Below are 12,949 nucleotides of genomic sequence, written 5' to 3'. Positions count from 1 at the left end.
TTGACTTTCATTTTTACAGTCCTCGTGCGTCTGATTATGGAACAGTTTTAGTAAGCAAGTATAGTTTGCTTTTTCAGGGAGCAGTGGAACAAGCAGCCAGTTCCTGCCTGCCTTCAGCGCAGGCAACACAGTCCTGATGTTGAGCCTCCTTAGTGCTAAATCTTACCCATTGCATTCAGGCATTTTTCTGTGCGAACCCTGTCTCTACCATTAACTGTTCTTCTTCCGTCATTGGTGCCTGGGTCGCGTTTGTCATGGTTTGAATTTCGATCTTGATTTTCCCCAATGGGTCAGTTACTGCTGTTATTGAGATTCCCAGTCCATACAGTCCTGAATCAGTCACCTGTGGGTTGAGAATGGTGATGGTGACACATGGGGAAGAGTTTTGAGCAACAATCTTTATTCTTTTCTGCCGATTTTGGTCTTTTTCTGGGATTCGTGCTGCACTGGTTTCCCAACTTCCTTCCGATGCCCACCATACATTTTCCCAGGAGGCACAGTTTATATTGCATAGATATTTTACTTTAGCTCTTCCCATGGCTCTGGCCCTTTCATATGCGGAGAATGTTGCACAGTCCACTCCGGTGTCACAGACATTAAGGTAAAAGTTGGTACTAACGCCTACCTGGGTCTGTAGTAAGACAGTCATTTTCCTTGGTTACCATTCCTCGGTGGAGAACTGCACCCTTTACTGTTTTTAAGAGGAGAAAAGTGACAATGGTTGCCCACGGTTCCATCATTATGTCCTTATGCAACTATGCGTCAGCAGGTGGGAGTTCTGATGTCGACTCTAAGTCTTTGTCAATCTGGAAAGTTTTGACAATTTTGCAGCGTGTCAGATGTATCCACGAAGTTCGTTCTGCTATTCTTACTGCTGTGGGGGTTGAAATGAGCACCTGGTATGGACCTTCCCACTTCGGTGATGCCCAGTTCTTCCGCTTTACGATTTTGACCCAGACCCAGTCTCCGGGTCCCACTCCCACTGGTTCCGTTACTTTTGGACCTGCAAAGTAATCATGAGTTAAGAGAGATTTCCTGTTGGTCAGCATTTTTCTCATATAATCTGCTAGCTCCTCACCCCCCTCACGTTCCGCTGGCAGGATTTCGTGCCACTGCGGGACGTAATATGGTCTTTCAAAAAGAACTTTATATGGTGCCAGACCCCTGGAGGATGGTGTGATTCTCATGTGGAGAAGAGCTAGTGGTAGGCAGTCCATCCATGTAGTATGTGTTTCTGCCATGAGTTTTCGTAATTTGCTTTTCAAAATACCATTGTGTCGTTCAACCAACCCTGCTGACTGTGGGTGGTAAGCACAATGGGTTTTCAGGTCAATGTGAAACACTTGGCCAAGTCTTTGGACAATTTGGTTAATAAAATGCGAGCCATTGTCGCTATAGATGCGTTTGGGAATACCAAAACGTGGAATTATGTCCATGGTAAGTATTTTTGCCACTGTCTGGGTGTTTTACAGGATAAGCTTCAACCCATTTAGAGAATGAGTCTATTATGACTAATACAAATCGCTTTCCTTGGGATGGCGTCAATTCTATAAAATCCATACATATGGTGTGGAATGGGTACGGAGGTATTGGGAAGGTCTGAGTAGGCTTTTGTGTTTCCCCTTGTCCATGATACTGTGCGCACAATAGACAAGAGAGGGTAAATCGTTTGGCATAGGTAGAGAATCCCTTACACCAGAAAATCAGCGACACTGTTTGTGTCATGACTGATGGTCCTGCATGGGTAATTCCATGACTTACTAGGGCTGCATACCTAAAAAGATTTGAAGGTAATACTAACCTACCATCCTGTGCTTTATATACACCTTTCTGTTGAGTTACTCCGTATTTTATCCACCTCTTCCTTTTTTTATTTGGTGTAAGACCCTGCATGACTTTTAGCATTTCTAGATCTAAAACATCATTAGGTTGTAACTCAGAATTGCTAAAAAGGTGGTCTTCCTGTTGCTCTGCTTTTTTTGCTGCCTTATCTGCAAGCGCATTTTCTAGTGATATGGGATCCTTATTGCTGGTGTGTGCAGAACACTTACATAGGGCCAGTTTCTGTGGTAACTGGACAGTGTCTAGAAGACCCAGAATCAGATCCTTATGATTGATTGGTTTACCTGTCGCCGTTATCATTTTCCTATTCTTCCATTGCTGTGCAAAGACATGCACAGTGGAAAAAGCATACTGACTGTCCGTATAGATTGTAACTCTTTTTCCTTGTGCCAGTGTGCAGGCCCTGGTCAGTGCTACCAATTCGGCTGCCTGAGCTGAGTAGTGCCCAGGTAGTCGTCCTGTTTTTAAAATTGTGTCTTCTGTGGTGACTGCATACCCCACCAATGTCTTCCCTGTCATGTCCTTTTTTGAAAGTATCAGCTCCGCCTCAACCAGAGGTACATCTTGTAAATCAGGACGGGGAAGAATCTTTTCATGTATAGCGTCTAAGCAAACATGAGGTATTCCTTCCTCTGGTGTGGGTAGTAATGTAGCCGGATTGAGTGTGGTGCACTGTTTAATTGTCATATGTGGCTGAGTCAGTAATATTGTCATACAGGAGAGATGCCTACTTGGTGACAGAAATGTAATTCGGTCCTGTAACAAAATTGTAGCCACCGAGTGTGGCACTCGAAGTGTCAATGGGTGAAACAGTACCAAAGAGGCAGAGGCTTGCACTGCCATAGCGGCTGCCACTACTGCCTGTACACAGTGTGGAAGTGCCCTCGCTACAGAGTCCAATTTTGCGGAGTAAAATGCAATAGGTCGCTGTTTAAGCCCATGTGTTTGAAGCAAAACCGATGTCATATAGGCTTTCTTGCAGTCTACCATTTGCAAAAAGGGTTGGGAGCCCTAGTACCGATGAGCTTACTATGAGTTGTTTAATACGTGTAAATGCCTGTATAGCCCCAGTTGTCCAAGTCACCTGGTCACCAGCTGACATGGGGGTTCTGTAAATCAGAGCCGTTAAGGGCTCTGTTTCCTCCGCATAGTTAGGGATCCAACTCCTGCAGAAATTTGTCATTCCCAGAAATGACATAATTTTTCTTTTGGTTTGAGGCATTGGGACCTGTAAAATAGCCAGTTTTCGCATTTGTTTTAACTGCCTGCCCGCTTGTGAGATTAAGTATCCCAGATACTTTACCTGTGGCTTTCATAATTGCAATTTTGACTTATTTACCTTATGACCTTCATTTGCTAAGAACTTAAGTAGTGCCACCGTGTCCTTTTGGCATCCCACTAATGTAGGAGAAGCCAATAGGATATCGTCTACGTATAGTAGAATTTGGCTTCCTTCCCTGGGTGTGAACTGAGCTAAATTGGCTGCCATTTCCTGGGCAAATATTGTTGGGCTTTCACAATATCCTTGGGGTAGTCTGGTATAAGTATAACGTTTACCTTGATAGGTAAAGGCGAACCAGAACCTACTGTCCTCATGCAGAGGAATGGAGAAAAAGGCATTGCTAATGTCTATGACGGTGTAGTACTTATTTTCAGGGTGTAAGTTATTTAAAAGGGTGTGAGGGTCTGGTACTACTGGTGCTCTCGGAACTACCGCTGCATTTACCGCCTGTAGGTCTTGCACCATTCGCCACGTTTCGTCAGGTTTTTTGACGGGGAACAGGGGTGTATTACACGGAGAGTCGGGGCATTTTATCAAAATTCCTGATTCTTTTAAAGAATTTATCACTGGTGCTATGCCTTCTTTTGCCTGTTTGCTAAGTGGATATTGGTGCTTGCGTGGCCTAAATCCTGATTTTGGTGTTATATGTACCTTTCCTGCTGTTTTCATTAAGCCTACATCCCCCTTATTAAGTGACCATAGACATTGTGGAATATCCTTTAAAACTTGTTCTTCCTCCTGGGTGAGGAGGAAATTTCAGCTGGGGGGAGAATTGCATTCTCTCATGTGAACTGTCGGTTTAGCCTGTGTTACCCAGTTTAGCCTCTGAACTTGAACCTGGTGCTCTTTCAATTGTCTCTCTGACATCGTATTCCAATTGGTGACCTTTTTTCCTAAGTCTACCCATTTAGCGCCCTCCGTCTTAGTAATTGAGACATGTGGCTCATAGTGGGATCGAAACAATTTTTCCATCTCCTTGGTCAAAGTGCAAGTTGCCACAGTATTGCCCTGCGTGTCCCAGAAAAGATTGTTTAGCACTATTTTAGTCACCTTATGTCTTAAGAACTGTTTTTTAAATTCCCTATCAGGCCCTGCCATTTTCCGGTAATACATAGTGCAATGTAGTTGCCCTGCCACCGTAGGAGGTTGGTCCCTATACTTACTTAGGGCCAAATTAACCAAATCTTTGGTAATACTTCCCGGTCCTGTGGCTATCAGGTCTTGACTGTACCAATAGTGTAACTCCCGTGTCCCTTGGGCCATCATTTCTTGGGTGACCACCATTCTTTTGGCTTCAATTCCCCGTGTAGTGGGCACTGCCGCTATTCCAAAAGTATGTGTTAAATCCCTGCCCAACAAATTAACTGGGCATACTTTTGATATAATTACCCTGTACCGGACTGCCTGATCTGTCAGCGGATCAGTAAACAAAAGTGGACAGGATAGCGGTTCCTTATACACACGTCTATTTGCTGCCTTAACAAAAATGAACTCTTCTGTCTCACAGTTAGGAGGCAGGTCTGTCGGTCTTAGCAGGGTCCGTGAGGCCCCTGAGTCACATAGGAATTTTACCTGTCGGCCCTCCACCATAAGTTGTATCACAGGCTTTTCATTTAGTTGCATGGTGGTCTCCAGGGCTGCCAAACTGATGACCTCACAGTCTTCTGACTCAGTATCCCAATCTACACAATTACCTTTTTTTTTCCTCATTTTTTTCCTTATGCATTGGCAAGGGTTAGTTTTCTTCTGACAGTTATTACAATAAATATCCTCCTCCTCACCATTTTTCTCACTTTTTTGCCCTTTAACCACAGAACAGCAATGACCACAACAGTTTTCACTATCATATAGTCATGCAGAACTTTGCTTACGTTCCTGCTGTGATTGTTGTCGTTCCTCACAATCTGCAAAAAAATGTCCCTTCTTTCCACATCTAAAACATTCGCCCCTCTTTGCCCTTTCTTCATAATCTTCTGAATGTCCTCCCTGCCTATTTTCAGAATCTCTATTTTCTCCGCGTCCTCCACGTCCCCTCTGTTTGCCTCTCCCTCTTCCCCTTTGATTTTGCAGTAAAAAAATTCCTCCGTCATCCCCAATAGCAAATACCTGTCCCTTTTTTTGTTCCAGGTGACGTTCAGCATGTCTAGCATATTCTATCAAGGGCTGTAACCTGCATGTACGGTGATCTATCATATGTTTGGTTATAAAACTACTTATAGGGGCTCGGCAATCTTTTAAAAAATAATTTTTAAGTTGTTGTTCGTAAGGATCATCGGCCTTCTGGTTTTCTGGTATGTCCATGCCACAGTGATTGTTAAATGTCTCAGTCAATCTGACAATGTAATGGTCAACCTTTTTATCATCAGCCTGGCGTTCAATCCGCCCGTGGACGCCACTTATCCGACATTCTCTTTAGAATATCAGTGATCCTTGTGTCTAAGGTGTCTGAATCATGTTTCAGGATGGCTCCATTGTCCGACCTGGACGACCAATTTCCGCATATTAAATGCCAATCTGGTCCTAAAATCTGACGTAAAACTTGCTCGATTTCTAATCCATTTAGATGATAGCTTAATCTCATCCCTACTAGGTCCTCGGAAAATTTCTGGTAATTGACCTTAGGGTGAGGTATTTTCTCCGTAGCTCGTTTTATGTCTTCCTTTGCCCATGGACGGAATACCAAAATAGTGGGATCCTGTCCGTCACCCCCTGCCTGAGGATTTGCAACTTGTATGAGGGGAAAACTTTCTGCAGGAGTTTCCTCTTTTTTTATCGCCCATTGTCCCTGTCCCACTGGGCCTGACCGTAATTGTTTAGGAGAATCAACCTTTTGCAATACTAACTTTGGGACCAACGGAGTTTCAACTGTATCCCAAGATAGTGGAATAGGTGGATACAATTGTCCTGTCTGCTGTCCCTGGTTCGGCCCCTGTTGGAGTACTGTTTCCAGTCTTCTGGCCTCATACTGAGGGGGTCTGTCCCTTGATTCATTTCCTACTGTCCCATATGGTGGACATGTGGGCCCTCGTGTCACTGCACATACCGTATCATCTTCCTTGTCCACAAAAAGAGCCACCTTTTTATCATCTGCGTTCTTCTCACATTCTTTTTGTCTTTTTATTTTGTCTTCCTTATCCTTTATTGCCTTATTCTTCATAAATCTCTTATTGGCCTCTTCCAACCACCTTTGTGCTTGGGGAAATCCCAATTGTCTTTGTTTTTTAGTCTTAGTCCCTGCATCTATTTTTATATTTCTCACTAATGTCAAACATGAGGTTTTGTCTAATGTTCCATTGAAGCCATATTTGACTTTCCACTTTTTAAGAAATTGTACATTTCTGTTACCTAGTTGTTTCATATATTTTTCATCTTCATTTAAGTCTACATTGGTTTGACATTTGGCACATCCTGACCCCAATTTTAATATATATCAAAATTATTCTCAGTCCTTCCTTATAATACGATCTGTCTTAAGTTTTTTTTTTTTACTAAGGTCTTATTTAAAAATGACCTGACGCACAATAACCGGTTTTCTAGTCCTTCCTCTAAATATTCTTTTTAAAAAAGAGAAAAAAGAAAAAAAAATCTTACCTTTCCCAGGCGTGTGTCCTCTGTCCCAATTCGAATACCGTCTCTTGGATAGGAATCAGAAAGTGACTGGCCTCTTTTAACGACAAAATAGTCGGAGGTCTTTTGTTATAAGGGAGCCGTAGATTTGAAACCCTTCCCGCAAGGGATTACAGCCTCTTTGTCCCCTGATTCGTATCTTCGAAGAGGTAGCCCCACGTTGGGCGCCAAAATGTTAAGTTAAAAATAAGAGGACATCACATCTGTTAAAGGTACTTACGATTTCTTTATTTTACTTGTACAATGAGACATCAAATACCTAGCTGCAGTAGCAAAATGTCTGACTAATACTGTTTATGCTCTTGCTTTTATAGTGTGTTCTGTACACAGAACAAAGGAAATTTTTTTATTTGCATAGCTTAGCAACTTGAAGCTTCATAACAGGAATTAGACACAAACGGTACTTTCCTAGACAAACATGATCTATTAAAAAAGTCAAGCACAAGCTGGTACTTTCCACATTTACTGTTCTTCTGGTACTTTCCACATTTACTGTTTTTCTGGTACTTTCCAATCTAGGTCAAACCTCAAACTTTCCAGCATGGTTTGTTCTTTTGTAAGTTAACATTTTAAGCCTTTGCACGTATTTTACCCTAAGCAAGTCTAGCATGTGTAAGATATACAGAATGAAAGCTGTTATCAAGAATAATATTACTATATTTATTATTATTACACTTTACCTCCTATATATAGAGATATGGGACCGGATTCAGTCTGGGGAAGGTTCGCTGGCACAGATGGAGAATCGGGAAGGAGATCAAGTTAATCATCGAGATATGGTTCCAGGTATTCTAAATTAATAGGAGGAGGAGAGAAGAAAACAGGATGTAAATCCCTTTGCAGCTATAGGAAAGACTGTGAAGCTAGCTGCTACTCTGGATATTCAAACTTTGTTTGACCGAGTAGAGAAACTCATTTTTAATGAAACTTCAGTATTTTTGAACTTACAAAGTCTCCAAAGACACCAGGAACTTAATACAACACCAAGAGGGTTGCAGACAGTCAAAAATCCATCTACAACTTTTGATTTAAACTCAGCAGATGATAAACAATTCCATGCTCGCTGGACAGTGGCGGTACACAAATGTAGCATGGAATGGGTTAATATTTTAGTAGAATGAGATATTGTAAAAAGACAAAAATTGAAGGAGGAAACAAACAGTGTGCAAGGACATTTTCCAGCACATTAGTACTGATGTGTTTGAGCAATTATTCTTCTTTCGGCTTTTTCCCGGTTAGGGGTCGCCACAGCAGATCACCTGTCAGCTCATGATAGGCAGTGGAGTTTTACAGTGTCGAGTTGCCAGCCCGGCGCCCAAAATATTAATGGGAGATTATCCTTGCTTGAGAGAGAACTGCTGGAAGAAGAATAAACTGACTCGGGACTTGAGAGACTATGAATGCAACCAAGCGTGCGTATTGGTATCTAAACAACAGAGTAAATGTCACTGAGTCAGGTTTGAAGAAGAACAGGAAACAGGAAGATGTCAGCGGTCCCACCATACATCAATGGATTATACAGCATCATCCACAGAATATGAAAACGATGACCAGAAGGAATATCCTTGTTTACCCCACGCTGGTAATGATGAATATAGGCAGAAAATTTTTAGCAACCACCCAGGATTCAGTGGTAAACGCTAAAGATCCTGGAATGGACCAGAGAAATAGACAGAGAATGGATACAGTCTGCATTCCTTTAAATGAGGTAAATGGAACTGATATTGCTATGAAAGAGACAGTTTTCTCTGATTATGAAGGCAATTTGTCAGGTTGCAATCTCACAGATATTGTATGAAATGAAAGTGGAAATATTTAAGTCTGTGCAGAAGTTACATTTATTTAATTATTTTAATGAAAACAGAATGGATTGTGATATTGTGTGTAGTGTCACTGAATCAAGCTGTAGTAGTGCTGGTTATTATTCCTGCAATTCAGAAGTGGAACCATATGCTTATTGTAAACTGAAATTAGAGAGTATATCCTGAAAAAGTAACTTTATTCCCTCCCTTTAAGAATGATGCAATACAACAATTTTTTTTTCTTTTTTAAACTACAGTGTTGAAAAGAAATATAATTTATTCTGTAAAAGGAAAAAAAGAAATAAAATATAATTTCAGCAAAGAGGAATGGAGAAGTTTAAACAATCTTAGTGCGAGAAGGGAGTTGGTGTTTAAGCCAGCAGACAAGGGGGGGTGATTAGTTGTTTTACATTTTACACAATATTTTAAAATGTGTTATGATCACTTGGAAAATAAGGAGACATTTGAAAAAGTGGATTTGGATTCTTAATATAAAGCTTTATATGAATATCTGATGCTTCTGAATAAGGGATTAAAACTAAATTATTTTTCTTATGAGGACATGCAATACATATTCAATAGTAAAAATTGTACTATGGCCCATTTCTTCTGTGTACCCAAGATACATAACAGTTTATATTATCCACAAGGTTGTCTATAGTGTCAGCCTGTGGATATGTTACTCACAATATTTCATGTTTTTTACATCAACATTTATTAAAGAAAGTAGTTAAGTTACCATCTTATAGCAAGGACATATTTGATTTTAAGGAAAAACGTAAGGATATAAGATAGAATAATAAAAGGTATTTTATAGTTGTAGATGTAATACGTTTGTGCACCAGCATTAAACATAATTTTGGATGAGAGGCTGTCTCATATTTTCTAGGTGACAACCCTAATACACATTTTACATTGGAATTAATTTTATTTTGTTTGAAGAACAATATGTTTGAGTTCAATGGGCAGCTATTTAGACAACTGCAGGGTACAGCAATTGGAGAAGCAGTTGCCCCCATGTATGCTAATTTATTTATGGGGTATTTTAAAAATGTATATATGTATAGGAATGATTTTAATAGGCATGTGATAAAATATTTTAGGTTCATAGATGATTTGATTTTTATTTGTGAAGGGGGTCACAAGAGGGTTTCAGAATTTATAGACAGTTTACATAGGAACAGATTTGGGATAGGTTCTGATGGCTTGCAGCAAGGAAGGAAGGCTAATTACTTATATATTACAGTGGAGAGAATGGGCGATGGAAACATTAAGACAAAAATTTACAGAAAGTTTGAACAGCATGATTATATTTTACATGGTACTAGTTGTCATCCACCCCACACTATAGAATCAATTCCATGTTGATAGTTTTTGAGAATAGGGAGATTGTGCAGTGATACAAAGGAGTATGAAGAAGAACTGGATGTTCCACAAAATGTTCTACAACACTGAAATGTCCTTTTCTGGTTTTATCAGGCATAATCACCTGCAAATACAGCCAGCTTTTCTTGCCTACCATACCAATTATGTCCTTGAATTTCTGAGTCTCTCTTTTTTTTTTTTGCCAATTGTTCTAAACATAGTGTAAATAACAAAGGGGAAAGAGGACACCCCTGCCTGGTTCGTCTGCTCAAACAGAAATTATCAGAGAGGAACCCACCCCCTTTAATTTTCACCTAAGATCCCTTTTCCATCCTCTTAATCAACCTTATAATTTTATCAGGGAATGCAAATGCTTCCATTGCCCTGCTCTCTATATCAAAACCCACGAACAACAAAGGTATTTTCTTACATTCAGCTTTCCTCTGAATCATCAATGTTCTGTTAATGTTGTCAAATGTTTGCCTCCCCTGCACAAAACCACAATGATCCATATCTATCAATTTTGGTATCACCTTTGCCATTCTTTTAGCCATTATAGACAAACCCTTTATAACCAAAGTTTGGGAATGAAATGGGCCTGTATAAAGCTGGATTTGATGGGTCTATACCTTCTTTAGGTATTACAGCCACCACCTCTTTCTTCCAGGATGTTGGTGCTTCTCCTTCCTTTAAAATACTGTTAAACAAAACCTTTCATATCTTAATCAGTTTTTGACCTCGTAACTTCCACAGGAATACCATCTATTCCTGGGAACTTTTCTGTTGACTGGTTATACATCACCATTTTTATCTAATCTCCTTCTATCTTATTAGTTATTGATCTTCATCTACCTCTAACCTTGGCATATTTGATTCTTCCATAAACATTTCCATTTGTACCTTTCTTTGATTTCCATATTTCTCTAATTTATTCAGACTTTCATAAACTTTTCAAGATATTTCTAGTACCTCTACAGGATTTTGTTATTTTCCTTATTATACGATCATAGGAAGCTATTAGACTAATGGCCCTAGGGCCCTTACAAGCCTAGCCAAGTTCTACCCTTATTTCCATGATTAGCACCTACTGCTCCTATCCAAGAGGGACACAGGTGGAACCCCTGGGGTGAATTTACAGTTACCAATCCAATCGTTCAGACTGTGTCTGAAGACAGTGTCAAAAGCCTTATCTAAGTCGATTAGTAGGCTGTATGCACAGATTTCCCTTTGTCCAGGGCCTTGGTGACTGTCTTGAAGAAGTCCACCATGTTTAACAGGCATGATCTCCCTTTGACAAATCCTAACGGAGTACGGTCAAGTGTTTGGAAACTGCCTACATCTTTATTGATGAGGTCAGTGATGATTTGTTCCATGGCCTTGCATACAAGGCTAGTCAGGCTAATAGGTCTATAGTTCCTGTGGTCAGTGGAAGCACCACCTTTGTGCAAGAGGGCAACGGTGGCCATTTTCCATTCAGCTGGGACAAAGGCGGTGCTTAGACTATGACTGAAAAGAGTACTCAATGGTGTTGCTAATTCTTGAAGCCCAAGTAGGACGCAGCCTGGGATGTTATCAGATCCCACAGATGCTGTATATTTGGCCTTAGAGAAGGCGTTTACGACCTGCTCTTTAGAGATACAAAGTAGTGATTTCATGGGGTACGTGTGGCAGAGACAGGGAAGTGAAGTTTACACAGAACCTGTTGACAAACAGGTTAGCTATATCCACAGGCTCAGCATGTGTGGTATCGTTAACTACCAGTTCGGCACAAATCTGGCCCTTTCCTTTTAGGTTACAGATGTAACTAAAGACCGTCTTATGGTTGTCCTTAGTGGAGTACGCTAATATGGATTTGTAGTTTGCTTTGGAAGACTTCACAAAAAGTCTTGTTTGCTTGTTTAAGCTGAGAAGGGAGTGTTTTCCATTTAGGGCTCACTCTCTCTTACTCTTAAACAACAATTTCTTTCTCTTATTGTAAAGCCTGTTAACGGCAGCTGTTCACCAGGCAGGTTTGCTATTCCTTGAGGAGCTTGCTTTGGTCCTATCAGGTAAGGCCGAATCAATACAGTTTTAAAGGTGTTTGTATAAAACACTGGTGTAGAAGTCGGCATAGTTGCCAATTCCACCTGACGGAGGAGGTGCAGTGAAGTTATTTATACCATCCCGTAAGAGGTTATAATCTGCCTTGGAGATTTTTTTTTTTTTAGTTTAGTTGCTGCTGGGGAGGGGCATGTGTGACAGTTACTTTGAATGAGACTGATTTGTGGTCAGATCTCACCAGGGAAGACCTCACAGTGGGGGTACTACAGAGGTCTCCCATATTGTTAAGCACCAGATCCGGGATGTTGGCACCCCTTGTGGTGGTGTCAACCAGCTGGTCCAGGGCACTGGAGTTAATGAAGTCAAGGAACCTTTGGGCAAGTGAGTTTGAGCACGAGTAATTTACCCAGTCAATGGGTGGGCAGTCAGTTAAAGTCACCCAAAAACATAGTGTTCGGATGTACCTTGGTAGACTCAAGTAGATCCAAATAGGTAGAGCAGGTGTCTTGATTCACGGAGGGTGTCCTGTAGCTGGCAATGACTTGAATAGGTGTCCTACCAACAGTTAATTGCACCTGAAGTATCTCCATGAAATCATACTGTTTAACCAATCTGGAAGTGTATTAATCTTTGATGAATATCAGTATACCATCTCCTTTATCTTTCATGCCTTCAGTTTGTGGTCAATGTGTGGAAGGAGGTGTAACATGGTCTGGCTGGGTGTTCATCACAGCCTTGAACCAGGTCTCCGTGATTGTACAAATGTCTGTGTCTCCCATGGTGAGGACTGCTTCCAGTGAGTGCATTTTCATGTGAAGACTTCTAAGCATTTAGTAGCATAACCCTGAGGCTGTTAGATGGAGTTTTTAAATCAGGAATTTTGTCCTAGAGACACTGCCTAAAAAATGCACTATGGGGGTGGCAACTTCTAGTGCAACGACTCAGGCAACTGAAAGTAGAAAGGGTTGTTGCTAAGCATAGGGTGTACTGT

At 40.9% G+C, this 12,949-nt stretch overlaps 1 protein-coding gene across 2 annotated transcripts in view; it reads right to left on the bottom strand.

Moving 5' to 3' along the window:
- Window positions 1–12,949, bottom strand: part of ZBTB38 (zinc finger and BTB domain containing 38) — a 606,633-nt gene that overhangs the window by 275,925 nt on the left and 317,759 nt on the right. The gene's annotated exons all lie outside the window — the stretch shown is intronic.

This window comes from Protopterus annectens, chromosome 5.part0 (assembly GCF_019279795.1).
Source record: "Protopterus annectens isolate FY-2018-M chromosome 5.part0, PAN1.0, whole genome shotgun sequence".
NCBI lineage: Eukaryota > Metazoa > Chordata > Ceratodontiformes > Protopteridae > Protopterus > Protopterus annectens.
The sequence above is the reverse complement of the archived record's forward strand: the minus strand, read 5'-3'. Positions and strand labels throughout refer to the sequence as shown.